Source organism: Bidens hawaiensis, unplaced genomic scaffold (assembly GCF_021521415.1).
Source record: "Bidens hawaiensis isolate Kalapana, Puna unplaced genomic scaffold, B.hawaiensis_p1.1 tig00002477_1, whole genome shotgun sequence".
Classification (NCBI taxonomy): domain Eukaryota; kingdom Viridiplantae; phylum Streptophyta; class Magnoliopsida; order Asterales; family Asteraceae; genus Bidens; species Bidens hawaiensis.
This window is the reverse complement of record NW_027491136.1, coordinates 2,118,295-2,140,189: the sequence shown is the minus strand read 5'-3', so window position 1 is coordinate 2,140,189 and position 21,895 is coordinate 2,118,295. Positions and strand designations below refer to the sequence as shown.

The window sequence follows — 21,895 nt, the reverse complement described above, 5'->3', positions numbered from 1 at the left end:
ACAAGTTGTCTTCAATTTCGAGGTGAGTTTCTCACAACCTCTTTTTAAACGTTTTCACATTTTGGGGTGACATATGTATCTTACAAAACTTCAAGTATTTATGATTTCGATTATAAACTACAATTCACTATATGGACTTGTGTGTTACTTGATTACTTGCTCGAGTTTACTTGCACGTGGTAGCCTCAATAAGTATGATCATACGCCCCCCTTTGCACTCAGGTCTATTTGTATCAAGTGGAAAAGGGCCTCATTATCCGAGTACGTTGGTTGTTACCAACTGGAAAGGACCTTACTTACGCGATTACCCGAGTACGTTGGTTGATACCAACTGGAAAAGGACTTTACTTGCTCGTTTATCACCTGTCCATGAATTGTATGATTTTTACGTATTATATCAAACTGTGGGAATCTCACCAGCTATGTTCATAGCTGACTTTATTTTATACATATGTTACAGTTGTAGAGATACGAGGATGAAAGTTAGAAGACACATAGAATGCTTATAGGATACTCAAAGAAAACTAATCATTTTGTTTATTTATTTGTTACAACTTGTATTATTTAAAGTTGTGTTACATGAAGTTTTAAATGAAATAATGTTATTATGGTCACCAAATAGTGTCACGTGTGTTTGAACAATCTGTACGTCACACTCGGACGTTTCCGCTTTAGGCGGGGTGTTACTACGTAGTGTTCTAGGTAGCTATAACTTATTTGTTAACTATTTAGGTTGCATGATAAAATTATGTGAGCCTTTACTTGATTGTTTAAACGCACTTACTATTAATGTATTACTATACTGCTGATTTCATTGACGCCTCATGAACACAAGTACACACATACACAAGTCCAAGGCTTAGGCCTAAAACAAGTTTTCTCAAAAGCAATTTCAAGCAATTATCAAATTCGGTGTTCCGATATTTCATCTTCTTGAAGACCATGTCCCCTTTGTGATAAGGATATGGTTGCACTCCTCAGGATGTCACACAAGTCATGGTGGTTCATGCGACGTGTGACTTCGACCCTCAATGTTTTACAATGTGTTTTGTCACACCCCGACTTAGGGCCTGGGTGTGACGCCCTTTAGTTGGTATTTGTTTTGAAAATATATCAGAGTTGCGGGTTTGTTTTAGCGTAAGTCTTTAAAATATATTATTCATTTATAAAATGACGGGTTAGAATACCCATTTGGATGTTGTAAAATATCAGCGGGAATTCTTTTCAGATAAAATATTATTATATTGAAATCTCGGGAGTTGAACATCCGTTTTAATATTTCAAATATCTGTCTTTTGAAAATATGATTCTTTAATAATAAATATCTGGGCCATCAGATCACCTCTAATGACTATATCTCCAATCTTCTATTAGTCATGCCTGTTAGTTCTATTCTTTTATAGTTTTCCTGAAATGTGGGGAAAATACGTCAGCACGCAGCCGGTGAATGACGCTGACTCAATAATACCATTGCATAAACAATAATAATACCTTTGCATGTAAATGATTACGTTTCTTAATCGTAAAGAAACAATAATTTAACTATAACCCTTGCTTATGTGTAACATCCAACTTTTTGAATAAATGACGGAAAGTTTTGTTATTAATTGTGTGTCGTTATGTTAGTCGTGTGTTAAAATGTTTGGATAAGGATTTGAAATGGGAATGGAGAGTGGGTGATGGGACCCATACCCCACTATATAAACCCAACCCACCCACCATTTCACCATTTTGTCTCCCTCCTCACACACTAAAAACACACACACACTTCTTCTCTCAAGCACCCGGATCCAAATCCGAGCAAAAGAAAGGTGAATCTCGTGTTCAACATCATCGAGCAACAAGAAACGTTTAGAAGATCCTGCGTGTTGTCCCGATCTGAACTCGAACCCGAAGCAAAGGTAGGTTTCGGTATAAATGGTTAAGTTTTATGGTTAGAATCGGCATGCAAACATATATAATGATAGATCGGGTTGTGAAATGTAAGAAAAATATAAACTTGGTAAGTTATAACCTCTCAGGTGCACTTTGTGATAAAAAGGTGGTGTTTGGACTTTGATAGATGGGTTCAGGATCAGGTGCATGGGGTCAGAATGTGTCGAAAGTTAGGAAAGAGTTAAAATCAGGTCCTGAGGAAGAGCCATGAAGTAAAATGGCTTTAAAATGGTAAAAACGAAGAAAAAGAAGAATTTCGCATCGCATAAGCCATGCGAAGCGAAAAAAGGCTATTTCGCATCGCATGACCATGCGAAGCGAAAAAGGTAATTTCGCATCGCACAGTCATGCGAAGCGAAACAGTTCCTTGCGAAGCGAAACAGTTTCATGCTAAGCGAAATTCTTCCATGCGAAATTTTATAAAATTCATTTTCTGATGCATTTTTGTTAAAGGACTGTTAATGAAAATAAAATTTTTCTGAGCTGACCTGGCAGCTCAACCCCAGCCAGGGGCGCTGCCCCTTAGACCCTGCTAGGGGCTGCCGCCCCTAGACCCCGCTACCAAGGGCGCTGCCCCCGGACCCCCGTTAGTTGAGGGTGTCATTAACTTAGATATAAGAAGTAGTAGTAATGGATATTTGACACTCGTAATGCGTTATACAGTTAGCCGTGCACAGCTAAAGAAGGGCATTACTATTAACGGCGAGAGAAACCGACTTCAGGTGAGTTTCTAGCCCATTTATCCGTTATGTTTTTGGGGCTGTGTGCATACTCCTTTGTGATAGTTGTTAATACACTTAACTTAAGTGGTAAGTGTGTGATATGTGTATGTTATATGTATGACTAAGTATTGAATGTTATTATGGAATGTTTATACGAATGAATACGTACATATACGTATATACATGACCAGAAGATATGTAGAGTATGCATGAATGAAAATGAATGTATGATCGAGTGACATGACAGGTATGGTTATTGGAGACAAAGGGACCAGACCCTAATAATATCTGAGACAGAAGGGACCAGACCCTAATAATATCTGAGACAGAAGGGACCAGACCCTAATAATATCTGTGATGGTAGAGATAGAATAGCCTATGGTAAATTTCAAGGCCTTATGAAAGAAAGTACGTAAGCGCGTGTGCATGTATATAAAGTTTGTATGAAAGAAGTGAGAGTAAATAAGGTATGAATACGTATCTTCGGATGCGTATGAGTAAGGGTATGAATGTATTGTATGTTAAATGATTAACTAGAACTCACTCAGCGTAGCTGACTTTTAGTATGTACGCAGGCAAATAGATTGAGGCAGCTGGCTTGAGGAGGGACACATGGCATGGACGGAAGAGATTGGCATCTACGAAGAAGTGTCAAGATTGTTTTAATTAATCACAATTTGTATGTTAAGACAAAAATGAATGTTTTGTAATGTGATGTATGAAGTTTTAAATTATTCCGCGAAAGTTTTAATTAACTCTGATTTTAGGACTGTGTTTATGAGTAAATCCAACACCAAAGTAGGGTTACCGGGAACGGGGCCTTACATTATGAAAAGTTATATTATGCTTATCAGTAATCAAGGTTCGGGCTATACCCCCGACTATGGTCAAAGCTATTATAATAATAAAATAATAACTTAATTAGAACCCCTACCTCGCACGGATATTTGGAGTTAATTGCCTATGACTGATCGAGCGGCACCTCTATTCTATATCACGTACTACACCATAAACCGCCAGAGCTTCAGAGCTTGGCATGTTCCACGAGACCGGCACGCAAACAGAGACTTAGTGTGTGAAAATGTGTGTTGAGGTGTGTGTTGTGAATGCGGTGACCCCTCCCTATTATAGCCGAAATTGGGATCCATCACGTAGCGCGATGGTCCTATGTCTTAAGCCATCGCGTAGCGCGATGTCAGGAAATGACGCGTGCTGACTCAGCCCTAGCATCTGGCACGTGTCCCCTGGTCGCGACACATGTTGATGCGTCATCATAGGCCATCACGTAGCGCGATGGTCCTGTGCTTGGGCTCATCGCGTAGCGCGATGGGTTCAAGAACTCAATTTCCATTTTTAGTCCCTCGTTTTTGATAACTTGCTGCTTCTTGATCATACTTCCATTTTCCAAAAATACTAAGGCGACCCTTATGCGGCTCGCGGCGATGCGAGCGTGCGAAGTGCAAAGTGCGCCATCAAAACGTCACATTACGCCCATCGCCCGAGTCCGAGTCCGTGCGTGTCGGGTGCTTCGCACCTTCCGCTAGGACTATGGAGAGTGGTTAGCTACATTAAAACATTTATATGGAAACTTGTTCCCTTATAAAGAGCTTCCATTTCTTTGTTTGTTTCCATATGGGATGAAACTTTTCTTCCTTATTTATACTCATGGGGAATGCTACCCTTTTCTTCCATCTTTCCATGTGGGATGGAATTTTCTTAGTTCCTTAAGATGAGATATTTTATTTTTCTTCTCTCATTTTCCCTTTACTTGTTTTTGAGATTATTTTAATCCTTCACTTTCAAAGTTGACATATTTGGTCCAAAATAAATATGGGTTTTTCCTAGATGTTACATGTTTTAACTAAAAGTCTGACAAGTCGTAGTGATACACGAATAACCAGCTTTTGGTTCAATTAAATTATGCATTTTGATTTATACGTTTTAACTGAAAGTCTGTCAAGTCGTGGTGATACACGAATACCCAACTTTCGGTTCGATTTGATTACACATTTTTATTTTTATTGGAACATACAAATTATGATGATTCATACAACGTGTGATTCCAAAGACTTAATTGTTCATATTACGGTTTTGAAAAGTCATTGGGTTATATGAATAGTCGAGTTTTTAACTCGTTTTCTGTGGTTATATATTCATTGAAATTTCTAAAAGTCGTGCTATTACAAGAAGTGTCAAATTTCAAGTTGTTTTCTTTATTTATTTATTCATTTACTGTTTTGGGTTTAAAATTTAAAATTCAAAAAGTTATGATGATACATGATCAATTTTCAATACTCATTTTCTCGTGTGTTTTAAAATTTAGAATTCGAAAAGTCATGGTGATGCATAAATTGTCGATTTTCAGTTCATTTTCTTTATTAATTCGTTTATTATTATGGTTTTAATTGAAACATGTTAGTCATGTTAGCAAGAGAGTGTTATAATTATAAAAAAATAGTGTAATAATATAAAGTCTCATTTTAATCATTACATAATTATTATATATTTTTTTTAAATAGATAAAAAAATAAAATGTGATTGAGGAAAAAACATGATTGGTTGGAGAAGATGGGGAGGTGCTATGTACATGACCACCTATAACGCTATGGGGGATAGTTTGGGCCGCTATAGAGCACTCATAACACCTCACTACAAATGATCTTATAATTGATAATACCGTTATCAAGGCGTGTAAAGTTGTCCCTTTTCAATTGGTTGAAAATTCATAGACTTATGATAGACACTAAATTTAGTGAAAAGTTTAAAGAATGTTTCAAAAAAAAGTATTACCTTTTATTTATATATAAATTATCAAATCTGTTTCTTCACATAACTTTACTATTAATTTTGGTTTGTGCTTTTTGTGCTACATGTTTTCATATTTGCACATCTTATAAGGTATAAATATTTTCCCCTTAGAATGTTGGTAATTTTTACTTTTTTCTTTCAAAAATTAGTAAAAATACAAAATAATAATGATGTTTTAGTTTGATTTTTCACTAAATCTAGTACTTTATATGTTTATATTTCCTATATATACACCCACGACCCGATACAACACATGAGCACAATGTTTTCGATTTTATGTTTTCAATGTAAAACACACATCGATCTCTTTTATAACATAGATTTATGTGTTTGGTGATATCATGATTATGATCGGTGATTTTTGGTCAATTAATGTGTGGGTTTGCTTAGTTTCTGGGACAAGGCTTCTTGCGGGGGGGGGGGGGGGGGGGGGGGCAGCCCTCCGTTTTCTTACTCAGCGGCACAAATTTCCTCGTTTTCGGTCACAAATTATTATAATTTTATCTGTTTTCAGCCGAAAATTTGAATCCATCCGCCACCAGTTCAACGAAAGTGGGGGGGGAGGGGGGCAGCCCTCCGTTTTCTTACTCAGCGGCACAAATTTCCTCGTTTTCGGTCACAAATTATTATAATTTTATCTGTTTTCAGCCGAAAATTTGAATCCATCCGCCACCGGTTTAACGAAAGTGGTAGACACGTGGGTCCCGCTACTTTAAATAAAAAGTAAGTTGGTGAGATTTGTGAAATGAAAAGCTTAAAACCCTAACATAGCATTCTTCTTTTGTTCTTGTTCTTCGTTTAAAGGCTTCAGAGAGAACTGGTGCTCTTCCATCTTGAAATTGAAGCTCAAAGCTTAGGAGAAATAAATGGCGGTGACAAGAAAGAAAACAAAGCTTTTGCAGGATTGGAAGCTATAGACTTTGTTTTGAAGGTAAAACTCAGTTAATGGTTTTATTGCATCCATGTAGTTGATGAGTTATATAAAATTGGCCTTTTTATTATGAATTTCAGATGCTATAACATCACTTTAGATTGCTCAGCTGATAATATTACATATGCATCCTTGATTATCTATGTTTCAAGTTACTTTGCGAAAATTGGACTCAAAAATGCTATTAATTTAAGGTGTATAACTGTATATTATAGCTAACTAATTGCAGATTGAACAATAATAATTTCAGTCTTTAACAACCATCATGTCAATAATTATAAAAAAATCTCTGGATTCACATTACCATAACTAAAACCCTTTCAACCTAGCCGAAACTTGAAGCAACGAATCCAACACTTCCTTCATGTTCGGTCGGGACTGAGGCGCATCATTCGTGCACCTCACTCCCAACCGCAACAACTCACGCATTTCCCCCGCACCCTCAGCCAGTCCCCCCACCAGGACCGACATAGGGATGATGGACCGCCGCCCCATCATCCTTCTAGACCACTCCACCAAATACTCCTCCCCACCGTCCACTGCCCGCCTCCCGGTTGCAAGCTCCATCAACAACACACCATAGCTATACACATCACCTTTCGTGGTGGCTTTACACGTTTGCCCATACTCCGGTGCCACATACCCAACTGTCCCCGCCACCATCGTGCTGACGTGGCTCCCACCATGATCAAAAACTCGCGCCAACCCGAAATCTGTCACACGAGCTGTCCCATTGTTATCTAGTAACACATTGCTAGCTTTCACGTCTCGGTGCACGATCGGTGGGTGACACTCGTGGTGTAAGAAAACCAACGCGTGAGCTACATCAATCGCGACGTTAATTCTTCTCCTCCATGGGAACCGAATACGGTCGGGAATTAGATCTTCTAATGTCCCACCTTCCATATACTCATAAACCAAAAGCTTTTCTGATCCGTCTAAGCACCACCCGTATAAGGTAACCAGGTTCGGGTGGGGCCACCCGAACCCATTCCCGGTTAACACTTCCATTTCGGCTTTAAACTCCTTTTCTCCCTCTACACCCTCTCTTAACTTCTTTTTAACCGCAACTGTTCGTCCGTCCGGTAATACTCCCCAGTAAACTGTCCCGTAACCGCCCCGTCCTATAATTCTATCGTTTGAAAAGTTCCCTGTGGCGGCTACAATATCAGCATGTGTGAACGCGGTTTTGTCCAAACGGATTACTTTCACTTTGTCTGATAACCATGGGGACGAGCCGCCACTTCCCGACAGCAAAACGTGTGGTTGATTCGTGGTGGTCTTGGTTGCTAAGCAGACGATGACCGTCATTATTCCACACACGGTGAATGCAAATAATAGAAAAACGAAAACTAAAAGTGCGCCCCATTTTGGTCGTGCGGGTCGCCCACCACTCGTTGCAGATGAATCTGTTGTTGAGTTCTTTATAAAAGAAGGTAAGCGTAACAACGGGTCTCCAAGGAACGACCATATGTCAAAAGTGGCTAACTGTCCCGTGTCAGGAATGTAGCCCGAGATATACGGGTTGTACGAGACGTTAAAGAGGCTCAATTCGGCCAAAGTGTTTAAATTTGTCGGAAATGTACCGGAGAAGTTGTTATACGATAAATCAAGATTCCTCAAACATTTCAGATCCCCGAGCTGCATTGGAATCTGACCCGAGAATTTGTTCCAAGAAACATTAAACACAACGAGCATCATCTTCCCGATTTCATCGGGAAGCAGGCCCGAAAACTCGTTTCCTCCCAAATGCAGCATGCTGTAGTCAACCATATTCCCGATACTTGATGGTATTGACCCAGATAGCCGATTCTCACTGAGTTGAATATACCCCGAGATCTTCTCGCCTCGGATGTTAGATTCCGGGTTGCAAACCGGGAAGACCCCATGCCCTTTAAGTAAATTATCCCATAAACTTCTGCATTTCTTCATGTTAAGAAGTGTATACACAAAAGAAAACGGTTGATAATCAGCTGGTATCCATCTTCTCAAGGTCGAGCACTCTCCCGAATCTGCAATTAGATCATCTTCTAGGTTTATTATAAAAGACGGTGTCGCATTGTTCCCCATGTTCGCCATCTCAGCGGGAATCGGGCCTGAAAGTTGATTGTTTTGAAGATTTAGCCACAGCAAACTACTACAGTTCCCTATTTCTGGAGGTATTTCACCCGTTAACGAGTTGTTCCCGATCATTAACCACAACAGTTTCGTCAGTTGACCGAAACTTGACGGGATTGACCCGGTTAGTTGATTGCTAGACAGATCAAGAGCTTGTAGTCCGTGCATATTACCGTATTCTAACGGTATATTCCCAAAGAATCGATTATTTGCAAGAAACAAGAACTTCAAACTCGCCATTTGAGTGACTTCGACCGGCAGTAAACCCGTTAATTTGTTGTAACTCAAGTCTAGAGTTGTAACATTTTGCAACCCGAGTATACCCGATGACAATAACCCGCCTGTGAACTCATTCGAATGCAGAAGTAAAGTTTTAACTTTCGTAAGCCGCCCGAATATCTCGGGTATATTGCCACCCATACGGTTCCGGCTTAAATCCAAAAACCTCAAGTTTGTCAAATTAAGTAACGAATCGGGAATCTCGTTTGTAAATGTATTATTACCCAAAAAAAGCTTTTGAAGATTCGGAACTGATCCGATTGCTCTGGGTATTTTACCCGAAAAATAGTTTCCCCAAAGGTTCAATGTTGTTAAATTCTTGCAATTTGATATCTCCTTCGGGATTTCCCCGATAAGCGCGTTTTCCGACATGTCTAGCGACTCTAAGCTGCAGTTTTCCGGGAAAACCCACGCTGGTAATGTGCCAGTTAACTGGTTTTCACACACGGTGAACTCTTTAAACATGTGGAATCCAAACCACAAGTTTCCAGTCAAGAAGTTTGCGCTTAAATCCACATGCTTGAGCTTCATACACCCGTCAAGCGAGTGCCCGATTTCACCCGTAAAACTGTTACCCAACAGGTTAGCGACGACCAAACTGTTGCAAATTATTGGAAAACCATTTGAAATCTCACCCAAGAGCCGGTTAAACGATAGGTCAAGAATTTGCAGGCTATCAAGTCCAATCAAATTAAGCTCACCATCTATCATGTTATATGATAGATTCAAAACCTTAAGGTTTTGACAGTTGCCCAAGTCCCCGGGCAGGCGGCCCAAGATAGTGTTTGCTGATAAGTCAAGATGGGTGAGCTCGGTCAAGGCCGAGAAGTTTGTGAACATGTCTCCAGTAATGTTGTTGTTGGCGAGGTTTATTCCGGTGACTCGGTTGTTTGAGCAGGATATTCCTGGCCAGTTGCACGGTGATGGGGCGTGTGGGTCCCACTGGTTATAGCTTCCATGATTCACTAGATTCCTGTCTTCTAAAAATGATTTGAAACCTAGGAGTACTTCCTTGTCGGAATCTAGCAACTCTCCAACTGTTTCTCTTCCTGAAATTATAACATTAATTTTTTTCTTAAAACACGCGATTTGTGTAAAGTTGAACAAAATATTTTTAAATCTTCTGGTGTGCAATATTTTTTTAGAACAACTGTAAAGAAACTAGACAGGACGGTGCATGACTTGCGTAAAAAGTGAACAAAATTTGGTTAAATCTAGTGTTCAATATATCTTTTCGAACGCCAACCATAAAGAAACTAGTCACGACGATGCATAAATTCAAACCGACCCATAAATAAACTATAGGAAACTTCTTGTGTATTATTAATTACCTGTTATTAACGACATGAAGAAGAGGATGAATACAAGATTTTCTTTTGACATGTCTTTGATTTAATGGTTCTTGTGATCGATGATTCAAGTTGAATCAAAAGAGTTGAGAAGTTGAAGATGACTGTGGAATGATTCAATGGGAATATAGGAGAGCCTGCAGAATAAAATTCAAGTACATCAGAGAAAGCTCTTTTGTTTAGTTGATTTAAACTTAATTCATAATGGAATTAATGAATTTAATTAATGGGTTTGTCGGCATTTTAATTTAGGGTATAATTTTCCTATAGTTGACCTTAATTTTGTTTATTTTGGAGCAAATTGAGCATATAAATCAATGGGCAAGTATTTAGTAATGTCATGACTTCATAATCATAGTTTAGTTTAGTCCTCACGTGCAGATACACGCGTGCGGGTTGATTGTTTTGTTTATTTTGGGCATTCCTTAAAATCATCCGCCATTTGCCACCTTTTTTAACATGGAAGTTCGTTGGGTTGTAAATGTATGATATTTTGGTCAAATTATTTATTTATTAATAATAAAACAAGAGAATCCTTGTGGATCTTTAAAAACCTTCTTAATAGTTAATATCATATACCCTTTGTTGCTATTTAAAACTCATTTACTTCAATTTATTAAATGAAAAAATTGAATATATTTGCAATAAATAAAAACATTGAATTAAAGACAAAAATATTATTATTATTATGTTTCTAGATTATGGAGTAATTTACTTTCAATTTTCCTAAGAAAAAACATCAAGATGGGTACCTCAATTTAAGAAACTTTTGGTAATTTAGAAACATTGGAAAACAAGGCAGTAGAAGGGATATGATGGACCTTCTTCAAATCGGGATCTCCCTTTGTGAATGATTGATGAATGATAAAATTAAGAGTTTTGTGAAAACTGAATTTTGGGTAATATATGTATATTGATTATGGGTATAAATGCTATTTAAATACAAATCTTTTACAAGAAAATAAGATGGTTGCTAAACATAAGAAACAAGAAAAAAATAGTCAACAACATAAATAAGGAAAATATTTTAATTTCAATTTCAATAAAGTTGTTGAGTACCTAATCCTTCGGTGAGAAGATCCGTGATTTGCATTTTAGTGTTAGTAAACCTCTTTGAAATCAACTTCTTCCTAAACAAAGTAACAATTCATTTCAAAATGTTTGATTCGATCTGTAAAATAATGTTATTAGCTATATGTTTTGGTTGTCACAAAATAATAGAGTTGGACCAGTGGAAGTAATATCGTGTTCCTTTAAAAGCTACCGAACCCACAAAACTTCACTAACAATAGACGACATGGATCAAAACTCTGTCTCTACAGAAGGACTAGAAACGACCAATTACTTGTTGGTTTTCCAGGAGATTGTTGCTCCTCTCAGAAGAAGCACATTACTAGGTCTTAATCTCAATGGAATAGACACTCAAGCCGGTCGGAATCACAATACTTAGGTCACTCATTAGGGGCTCCCCCTTCAATCTCTCTCTCTCTCTCCACAGATGGAGGGTTCTAATTGGTTGCCACACATGTACAAGACGCCTCTTCTCTCCCTTTCGTGCTCACTAACCCACTTATACCTAAAAGCTAATGATGTGATGGTGGGCGTTACCTGACAACGCATAGCCTTATAAACCTAAACAAGAGTAATGATGTATAAGAATTTATACATCTTTTCGGCACTAAAATATTTTCAAATAAGCGTAATATCGGCAATTATATTAGAATAAATAACCACTAATGTTTTTAATTTCTATCTATAGATATAGCCTAAGGAATAAAACAAGCTGATATACGAAGAAAAATGGAATTAACGGTGAAAACAGACTCAACACACGCTATGGTGAATCAAGACATGACCATGCCTGGAGCATACAAAGTAAAGATAAAAATCAAGAAGCCAAAACATGGCAATGTTAACCCCAACACACTCATGTTATCAAGAACAAGAGAAAAAGACAAAATAAAATGTTCTGAAGCTCACCACGACTGTGCCTTCCCAAAGCACGCCCATATTTACTATACAAGAGAAAAGAACAAAATTTGGACTGTTGTGGACTCACCACGGCCGTGTTAACCCTTGCTGTATGATCTGACAATGAGCATTTAATTCAACAAGACAAAAATGCCACCACGGCCGTGTTTTGCTAAACACGGCCGTGTTTTGGCTCCCAGATCGGCCTATAAATTAAAATCATCATCTTCCACATTCAATACACCTTCTAACCTCATTTATTCCACTTCAACCACCTCTTTTCACCACCATTAATAAGGGAATTATCCCATCCATCCAACCCTTGAAGATTAAGGAAATTAAGCTCTTGTAATAAGTCATTAGCATCAAATATTAGTCATCCAAATTGGTTAGATCATTTCAATTTGATCATGTTTGTATATATTACTTTGAAGGTTAACATTATGTTTATTATTGGCTAAACTTTCATAGTATCATCTTGGTTTATAATGAAATCTTAATTGAAGTTTAATAATATTAGTTAAACACGTGATCAGTTTTTAATAAGTAAAGGTTATGTTGCAATTAGCACTTGATGAGAAATGTTATAATACTCTTAAAAGATATCCCAAGTGCTAAGCTTGACGATAAGCCTAGAAATTGCTACTCTTGTAAGGCCTTGGCGAACATTAAAATAGACACCAAGTTCCGAGCTTGATGATAAGCCGAGGAATTAGAGGGCTTGGTTGATAAATTATGAACCTTTAAAAGAAACACCAAATTCCGAGTTTGATGATAAGTCGAGGAATTGCTATTCTTGCAAGGGCTTGGTAAAATAACATAAATCCTAATATGAACATGGCCCAAATGAATTATTAGTAGTAATTAATCATTTTAGAATGGGAACTATTAGCAATATTTGTGAAACGAATTGTTAATGTTAATCCACTAAAATCAATTAATCACTTGTTAAGTGAGTGTGCAACATAACCTATTTTAAACAACTATTGGGTGGCTATTACATGAGTTCTATAATTACTCAAGAGTTGTAATACTTGGTAATGCAAGGTTAATCCTTTACAAGTCAACTAATCTTAATCGTTATTTTTTTGTATAATTCAAAGGTTATTTTTACTAAAATATCAAGGGCAATTCACTAAGTAATTTTAGGGATTGTGTCACACCCCAACCTAAGACGGAAATGCCAGGGCATGAGTCGATTGCTCACTACTCAAATGTACTATCATAAAATAAATATGACAATATTTATTAAATTAATTATTTCAAATTACCGTGTATAAGCATTCATAACACAAACAAATAACAATAATCCCAAACAAAATTTAAATAAAGATAGTCTTTATTAAGTTCCCTAAAGTCTTTTCTAGATATCCTTCACGTCAAACTTCAAGTCAATTGAAAACCAGCATATACGTAGAAAATAGTTAGAGTTTGTCAACACTTGGTTAATTGAGATTATTACTAGTTTTGCATGATATAATAATAATAATATAAATAAATAAGCAAAATGAAATAAATGCGGTAATAAACAATCAAACCATAAACAAATTGTGTGTCAATTAACCATACCTCACGAACTCGGGCTATCGCTACTATGACTGCGTATAACTGTGGTTGTCAGTTTACCATCGCCAAGCAAATCGGGCTTTGGTTACTCGGCGTATGATCATACTGACATGCTAGACTTCTGATGGACCTCTCCGAAAAATGCTAGAATATAAACACATAAGCAAGTAATAAATAACATTTGATCGAAATACACACAATCATTCGTTTGCTAGTTTTATGTACGTATATAGTATGAACATATGAATTAGATATTAGTACTAGTACGCATATGTCCCCAAAACTTATGAAAATAGTAAAATAGAGGGGAATGATAAAACTCACCTTAATTCGTAGGCAAGCGAATAAAAATAATAATAAGTGATTAAGAATTAAACGGGTCATCTTCTAATGCGTCAAATGAAATAAACCAACTGAACCTGAAACTTTGAGATAAATAAATATGAGTAAATCGAACTCGTTTTCCGTGGAATCGTTCCAAACGGATGTCTAGAACTCCGGTTATGTTAAATTAAACGTTTAAGTGAGCTGGTACTGACCAGAATCCGAACAGCGATTCGAAAGTCGAGTTTCAGTCAGTAGCCTTAAATTCTCGTTACGAAAATAAAAGTCTTCTAGACCGACATTTGGTTCCAACCAGAAGTATGAGAAATTGATTGGTCAAAGATGTTGACTATTATGCCCTTAAACGAGTTTGAGTTAAATTAACTCGTCAATACCCCTCAATCTCATAAATTGATTGAGGGCTATTGACAAATGAATGGTAATGAACAACTTTACAGAAGACAACTTACCTAGATAATGCTTAAATTGATGAGAAACGGAAGTAAGAGGTTGAGAATGCTTGAAAGTCAAACACGAACACTTGTATCTTGAATAATATGGCAAAAACGAAAGAGAAACTGAGGGTGTAAGGTGGGTGACGGCTGAGGGATTAATTCTTAGGGTTTAGGGAAGAATGTAGCAGAAGAAATAAGTCTTGTTTATATAGAATACACAAAAACGAACCAAATATAGCTAGTTAACTCGTTTAAGAAACCGAATCAAGTTTTAATGACTAAATCAACTGAAAGTGCAGCCAAACTTCGTTCTTGAGGAAGAGGTAATGTATGTGGACAAGTACTTAGTCTATATTAGTTTTCTTGGGCTTAAACCACGCGATACGATCCAAAAATAAGCGATTTATTGCCAAAAATGAACTAGGAAAACAAATAATCAACTAGGATCTGTGCAGGTGCCCCAAGGTGGCGCGCGACGACCATGACAACCTATGGTCGCGCGGCGCCCCGGCCAAAAGAGGAAAAAGTTTGGTTTTTTTGACAACTTTAGTCCTTGAACTATCTAAAAAGGCTAATGTTTGATTATTGTTTTTAGTTAAACCAAGGAATTAACAACTTGAAAAACATAAAGAATATAAAATGGAAATACATTTAAGGAATTCTTATAAATGTTTGATTTTATTAATAATAAGAATCCGAAATAAGTTCCCGAATCGGGTTATATGTAAACGAATACGAGTACGAAAATCTGAGATGTCACAGATTGTCTCACCTTTAAAGTGAGTTATCTTATAAATATTTATTGTAAACCACCTGCTTACATAAAATGATGTTTTAGTAGAGATCATAAAGTTATGCATATCTGTTTCTTTAATTATCATGGATTAACATGACTTATGAATAATATGTTAATCCCACATTTAACCACCATAGCAAGCTCACATCACATGTTTACTAACAAATTGCTAAACTAAGTTAAGAGGAGTTTGAACCAAGATAATACGCTTTTATCCTTAATCTTTCTATCTAAAAATAGTAAAACCTAAAAAAGTATTGTCATTTAATTTATGTCTTTAATTTCCTTTTAAAAACTTACTTGTCAAACCAAAACCAATATAACATTCACTTCTGGTTGAAATAAATACAACGATTTAGTAGTAAAAATCAAACAAGTGTGTACGTGGTTTGAAACTTGGTTCTTACCTATGCTTTACTACATATACGATAGGTACACTTACCAATTTGTGTGTAGTTTAGTTAAGATAATAATCATTTTTAAAATTTAAAACTCGGCATTGTGTGAACAAATCTTTAAAAAACTTAACAACTTTTTCTACACCAGCAAGCACACACCAAATAACAATACCATTTTATATTAAAAGGTATTTTTAAGCTATATGATGGGTTACCTGAAAAAGTGTGTCAAGGTTAAATGACCAACAAAGAGCCTGCTATGTCTTTCATAGATGATAGAAAAGTTGTATTTCAACTTACAAACTATGCTTAAGATTCATCATTCATGAGAAATAACACCTGGATAATTGAGAGTCGTGACACACTTTCAGATCGAATTAATTCGACGATTCGTATAAATTTTTAATCGGACAAAATTCAGAAGAGATAATAATTTCTTAAGATTTGTGCGATTTTTTTTTTAACTGGATAGCTCGACCAAAATGACAATATGTCATATGTTTAAATTAGGGTTAGAAATTGTCCGGCAATTTCTATTTTGATATTCAAATTCAAAATGGCATTAACATGCCGCAATATTTTGGCCATGGATTTCATATGTGATATTCCGAAAAATCAATTTCTGATATCGCTTGGACTCCATCAGGGGCTGTCACTGGTTGAACCCTATTGCCTAGAGTGCTAACCCCAGACCTCCCGTCAAGGGGACAACGCCCCTAAGATCATAATAAATTAAAATAAACGTACAACTCGTACCTCTTGAGTTGTTTAATGAATATTATAATATGCATTGGTCAAAGAAATCAATCTAGTTAAATTAAAATATCTAACTAATTATGTTAATGAAAAAATAGTTTTGATTTATTTTACACAAAATTTAATCTACTATAAAAGTTCAAGGGTCCTTTTAGATGAAAAAAATTATATAGTAAAAAGACTAAATAATAATTTATTTATTAACAATTGTTTAGTATAATAAACTTGTATTTTACGAAATCTGCTTGCTCATGTAAATTATAGGTCTGTTTGGTATGAGGTAATGGAATGAATAGGGGAATGGAATGGACAAAAGAATGAAACGGATCATTATCATTCCATTTTGTTGTTTGGTTATCATATATGAATGAAATTAATTATCACTTTATATGATTTTTTTTTAAATAGTAAACTATACACGCATACTATTTTCATCAATTAATAGAGGAAATAACATAACAATGATATAATAATATAAATAAAATTGTAATTATAATTATAATTATAATTATAACAATAATAATTATATATAATAGAAAAGTAGCATCGACAACAAAATAATAATTATAATAATGATAATAATTATAATGTAATAGAAAAAATAATATTGATAATAAAATAATAATTATAATATTTATCATCATCATCATCGTAGATGAATGACATTTTTTTCATTCCATTCTTTGAATGAATAAAAAAAATTCCCTTATCTTAAGAAATGAAAAAAAATCTATAAATAGAAGGAATTACATTCCATTTTAATAATCTATTTTATTGATACATGACAACAAAAAATGCTTAATTTTATTTCTTTGGAACGATCCATTTCATTCAAATCTCCATTCCTTTATACCAAACACCAAATGTTTTGCTCATGTTAAAGCATTCATTCTCTCAATTATCTTTAAATCCAAAATTACACTAAAAATTATTGTATTTTCTCTCTCATGTTTAACTAAATAATAATACTTTTATACTTTTATCATTAACTTTTCTCATCTCTACTCACAGCCACGTTCAAAATATATTAAAAAAAAGTTATAGGTATCTATAGAAACTTTTTAAATATACAGAAAAATCATAATATTTTATCTCATTCACTCACAAAACCATAAAACACTTCCTATAGTATAAAAACCTGACTCAAATAATATAGTAGATGGATTGAGAATGCTCTTGCCTTTACCTTTGGCCTTTGGACAACTCATTATGCTTAAATACCTAGATACGAGATGAAGTCAAACTGAATAATTATCCTAAGAATTGGGTACGTGTGCTTATTATAAAACTTGAGGAAAGAAGTGGGAAAGGAAATTAAACTTGAGGGGAGAAGTGAGAAAGGAAAGGGATGGCGCTTTTAAGCCGCTTTTGGTTGGGTATTTTAAGCCACTTTCGGTTGTGAGAAGGGCAAAACACAGACCAAGTAGAAAGATGTGACGTGGAGACGGTTTTGAAGCTTCGATATGTATAATAAAAGTAAAAAATAAATTATTATTTTACAAACTTAACCCTAAAATAATATGTACAGCAACTACACGAACTTATATTTTTAAACAAGAAAATTTGTTATGCTGTCCAAAATTTGGACGATCCAATTGATGTGGAATCATTTTGGAACTTATTGTTAAATAATTCATATTATTTTGTTTCCTTATTTGAAAGTTAACTTTTGTCGTAATTTGTTGTAATAAAATACAAAAATAATGCATTTTATAAAAGTGTTTAAAATCGTTTTCTTTTTCTTCTTTTATGACAGATTGATTTGACAATTATATATATATATATATATATGGAGAAGATTAAGAGAGAACTTCTTCTTAAAGATAGAACTAGAGAACTAATAAAAAAATATTTTTAAATTTCCGTTTTTTTCAATTATTCTTATATTTTGTTACCATTTACTCGAAAAACATAAAAAAAAAATAAAAAAAAAACTCGTTGTAATGCACATATGCAATACATCGACTTTTTTTTATTGCATATGTGCACTATTGTGTATTTTGATATGTGCAATAATGTTAAATAACATATATGCAATTTTTTGTATTGTATTAGTGCAATATGTTATATTATATACAAAAATACCAAAAAAACAATATAGTGCATATGTGCATTAGTGTTGTATTACGTATATGCGATAGTTTGTTTTGAGTACAATTATTAGTGTTTGTATTTGCATATATTCAATAGTGTGTATTGTATAATGCAATTGTGTTGTATTATATGCAATAAAACACTATTGTATATGTGCAATACACATTAGTGCACATATGCACTACATCGCCGGGTTTTTTTTTTTAGGAACAATATCATCTTATTAGAAGGAGGAAAGAAAAGAAAATCGCAAAATATATATTTTTTTTTTAAAGTTAAAAATATTTTTTATTAGTTCTCTAGTTCTCTCTAGATCCCACCCCTATATATATATATATATATATATATATATTAGCTTTCGGGCCAGAATACTTTTAGATTTATTTTGATATTTTGAGTGTGCTGATCAAAACCCGACTCTCGACTGGCTATTTGGATTCTGGTCAGTACCAGCTCGCTTATTTACTGAAAATCGCATAACCGGAGTTCTATACATCCGTTTGGATTAATTCTAACGGCTATGTTCTCGGTTTTAATTCTAGTTTATTGTCTCTGAGTTTCAGGTTTATTTTTGGATTAACTCATTCAGCGCGTTAAAAGTTCGTTTTCTCGCTTATTCTTATTATTTTTCTCTAATCTCGCTTAAGTAATAAGGTGAGAGATCACTCCCCTCATAATTTACAATTTTTAAACATTTTGGGGACCTATGTGTATGTATTCATATTTTATGTTTAATACATATACACAACTAACAAACTTGAATATTGCGTGTTAATCAGTTAAATGCTAATTGTTTATTTGCTTACTTGTTTATTTTATCGCATTCGGAGAGGTCCATCATAATCATATTATAGTATGATCATACGACTATCATAGTAGCCAAAGCCCGATTCGCTAGGCAATGGTCAACTGATACTAACTACTTGCTCATAGTTTGATTGATTTGGACTCACAAATATCAGTTTTGCTCATTTATTTATATATTATTATTATATCAGAAACTGGTGATTATCTCACTCGACCTCGTGTTGACAAACCTATGTTATTTTGTAGGCATATGCAGGTTATCAGATGATTTGAAGCTAAGGTGAAAAAATACATAGAGAGACCTTAGTTAATTAAATAAAAGAAAAATGTGTTTGATTATTATTTTGGAATGTTTGTTTAATTTGGATTGTTTTGTCATGATTTAAACTTTGTGTACTTGATTGAAATTTTGTAATTAATAAATAAATCAGATATCGTTATATTTAAATTGTATGATAGTACCTTGTGAGTTGTAAACTAACGGTTTACACCCTGGCATTTCCGTCGTAGGTTAAGGTGTGACATCACAATGCTGTTTCAAATACATGTGGCAATGACACTCCCATGTCCACATTCATATTCAAAATTCCATTTCAAATACACGTGACAATGAAACTCCCATGTCTATATTCTCAATTTCCAATTTAAATCTCAATATCTTAGCTTCTAATTCTTTAATCTTAAATCCATTTTAAATATTGGTATCTGAAAAAAATCAGTAATATAGTCTTAAGTAGATTTAAAAAATGTCATGTTAATATGCAATCAATCAATTCTTTCGACTTATAAATCTAGCATGAGCCCATAACCTAGCCGAGTCATATATGCCCCCTACTTTCTTGGTATGTTAGCTCTAACGTCTTACAATGGAACGTTAACACACACAAAATGATAATAAGCATTCACATTTCCATAGTACATAACCATATGCTATACTATATTGTATTATATTGTATCATGGAAGATCCCCTAAAAAGGATTTTTTTTTCTACGTAGTCTAAATAGGTCTATTGACATGTAGCACCCCTCATTAATAGGATTAAAGGGTGTACTCAAATTAAAGATAATAAAGTGCTTAATTTTATGGTGCACCTTTTTAAAAAAATAATGTCGCACGAAAAAGTGATGGGCATTTAAAAAATAAGGGATATCATGAAAAAATTCAGCAAAAGCGGTCGTCCCCAAAATACGATCTCTTTCCTCTTTTTTCTTAAACTTTGATCACAACCATTGATTAAATAAATGAAAGGATAAGATGTCTTTCTTTCCTACTGGAGCAAAACACCTTTTTTTTTATCATATCATACCATATCATATCAAATGATATATAATGTAGAGTATCGAATTATATCATATCATATCCTATCACATCGTATCTTAACACATCAACTTGTAGTATAATGAATTGTATCATATATCATATAATTATACCATATCATACAATTATGCCATATCATATCATACCGTATTGAATCGTATCGTATCATATCTTATCTTATCCTATCATAGCAAATCAAATTGTAGCATAACGTAGCGTATGCTACATATCATACAAATCATAGCATATTATATCATATCATAGCGTATTGTATGATACTAATTATGTCATGTCACATAATTTTAAATTACATTAATTCACATTTAACTATTGTTATTAGAACTGCTAAAAAACACACCCATTAATTAATCATATTTCTAAACCTACTCCCCTAAACATTTCGAGACTCAAATCCACAACATGAAACAGATCACAGACATCAATATTTATTGCACTAAGGTTTATTACATTGCATTGCATAAAACGATATAATTTGTTTAATTTTCTTCAACAGATCGTGTCCATTGTATTTAAATTGCACATGTTTATATTATGTCTTCCTTTAGGTCACGTTGAACGTAATTCAATTTAAACATACATCCATGTACAAAACGATTATGCATGTGTGACAATAACTTCTACACAAGAATGCGTTTTCAACTCACATAGTCGTATTTTATTTGTTGCACGGTTAGATAGCATGTGATAGGTGGATATAGTAGCAATTGACTCTAACAACGTATATGAGAGAAATACATGTGTGATTTCGTAAATTCTTCATAGATTTAAAAATTTTACTACAGATCGACTCAAGATATTTGGTTTCATTGTAAGAGTGACTACGACTAAAGATTTGCATAACTAAGTTTGGAGATTTTTAACTTTTGTTTAGATTTAGAGGAAAATATATATTAAATTAATATATGCTCATGATGTAAACAAATAGGCCTAATAAAGATATCATTAAATAATACAATAACTAGTATTCGTATCAGCATTGCAGTGGGAACACGTTAAATGCGTTAGATGTAGTACCAATAAAAACCAAGTTGTAATCTGACCCGTTACCAATAAGATACAAATACAAATCCATAATCCTTTAGACTGTTTACGAAATGGAAAAAAAATAACGCCCTAACTTTATATAGTATACGAAACTTGCCAAAATACCCTTCAAAATCTAAATTTACTTGAGACAAAGTTTTGACACAAAATTGAACGAAATTCAACCCACTTGTGATTTGTGCTCCGTGACCTCAAACACTCTC

At 34.5% G+C, this 21,895-nt stretch overlaps 1 pseudogene; it reads right to left on the bottom strand.

The window, feature by feature from the left end:
• Positions 1-6,703: 6,703 nt before the first annotated feature.
• LOC143619648 (putative LRR receptor-like serine/threonine-protein kinase At1g74360 pseudogene) overlaps positions 6,704-21,895 on the bottom strand; it is a 41,473-nt pseudogene continuing 26,281 nt past the window's right edge.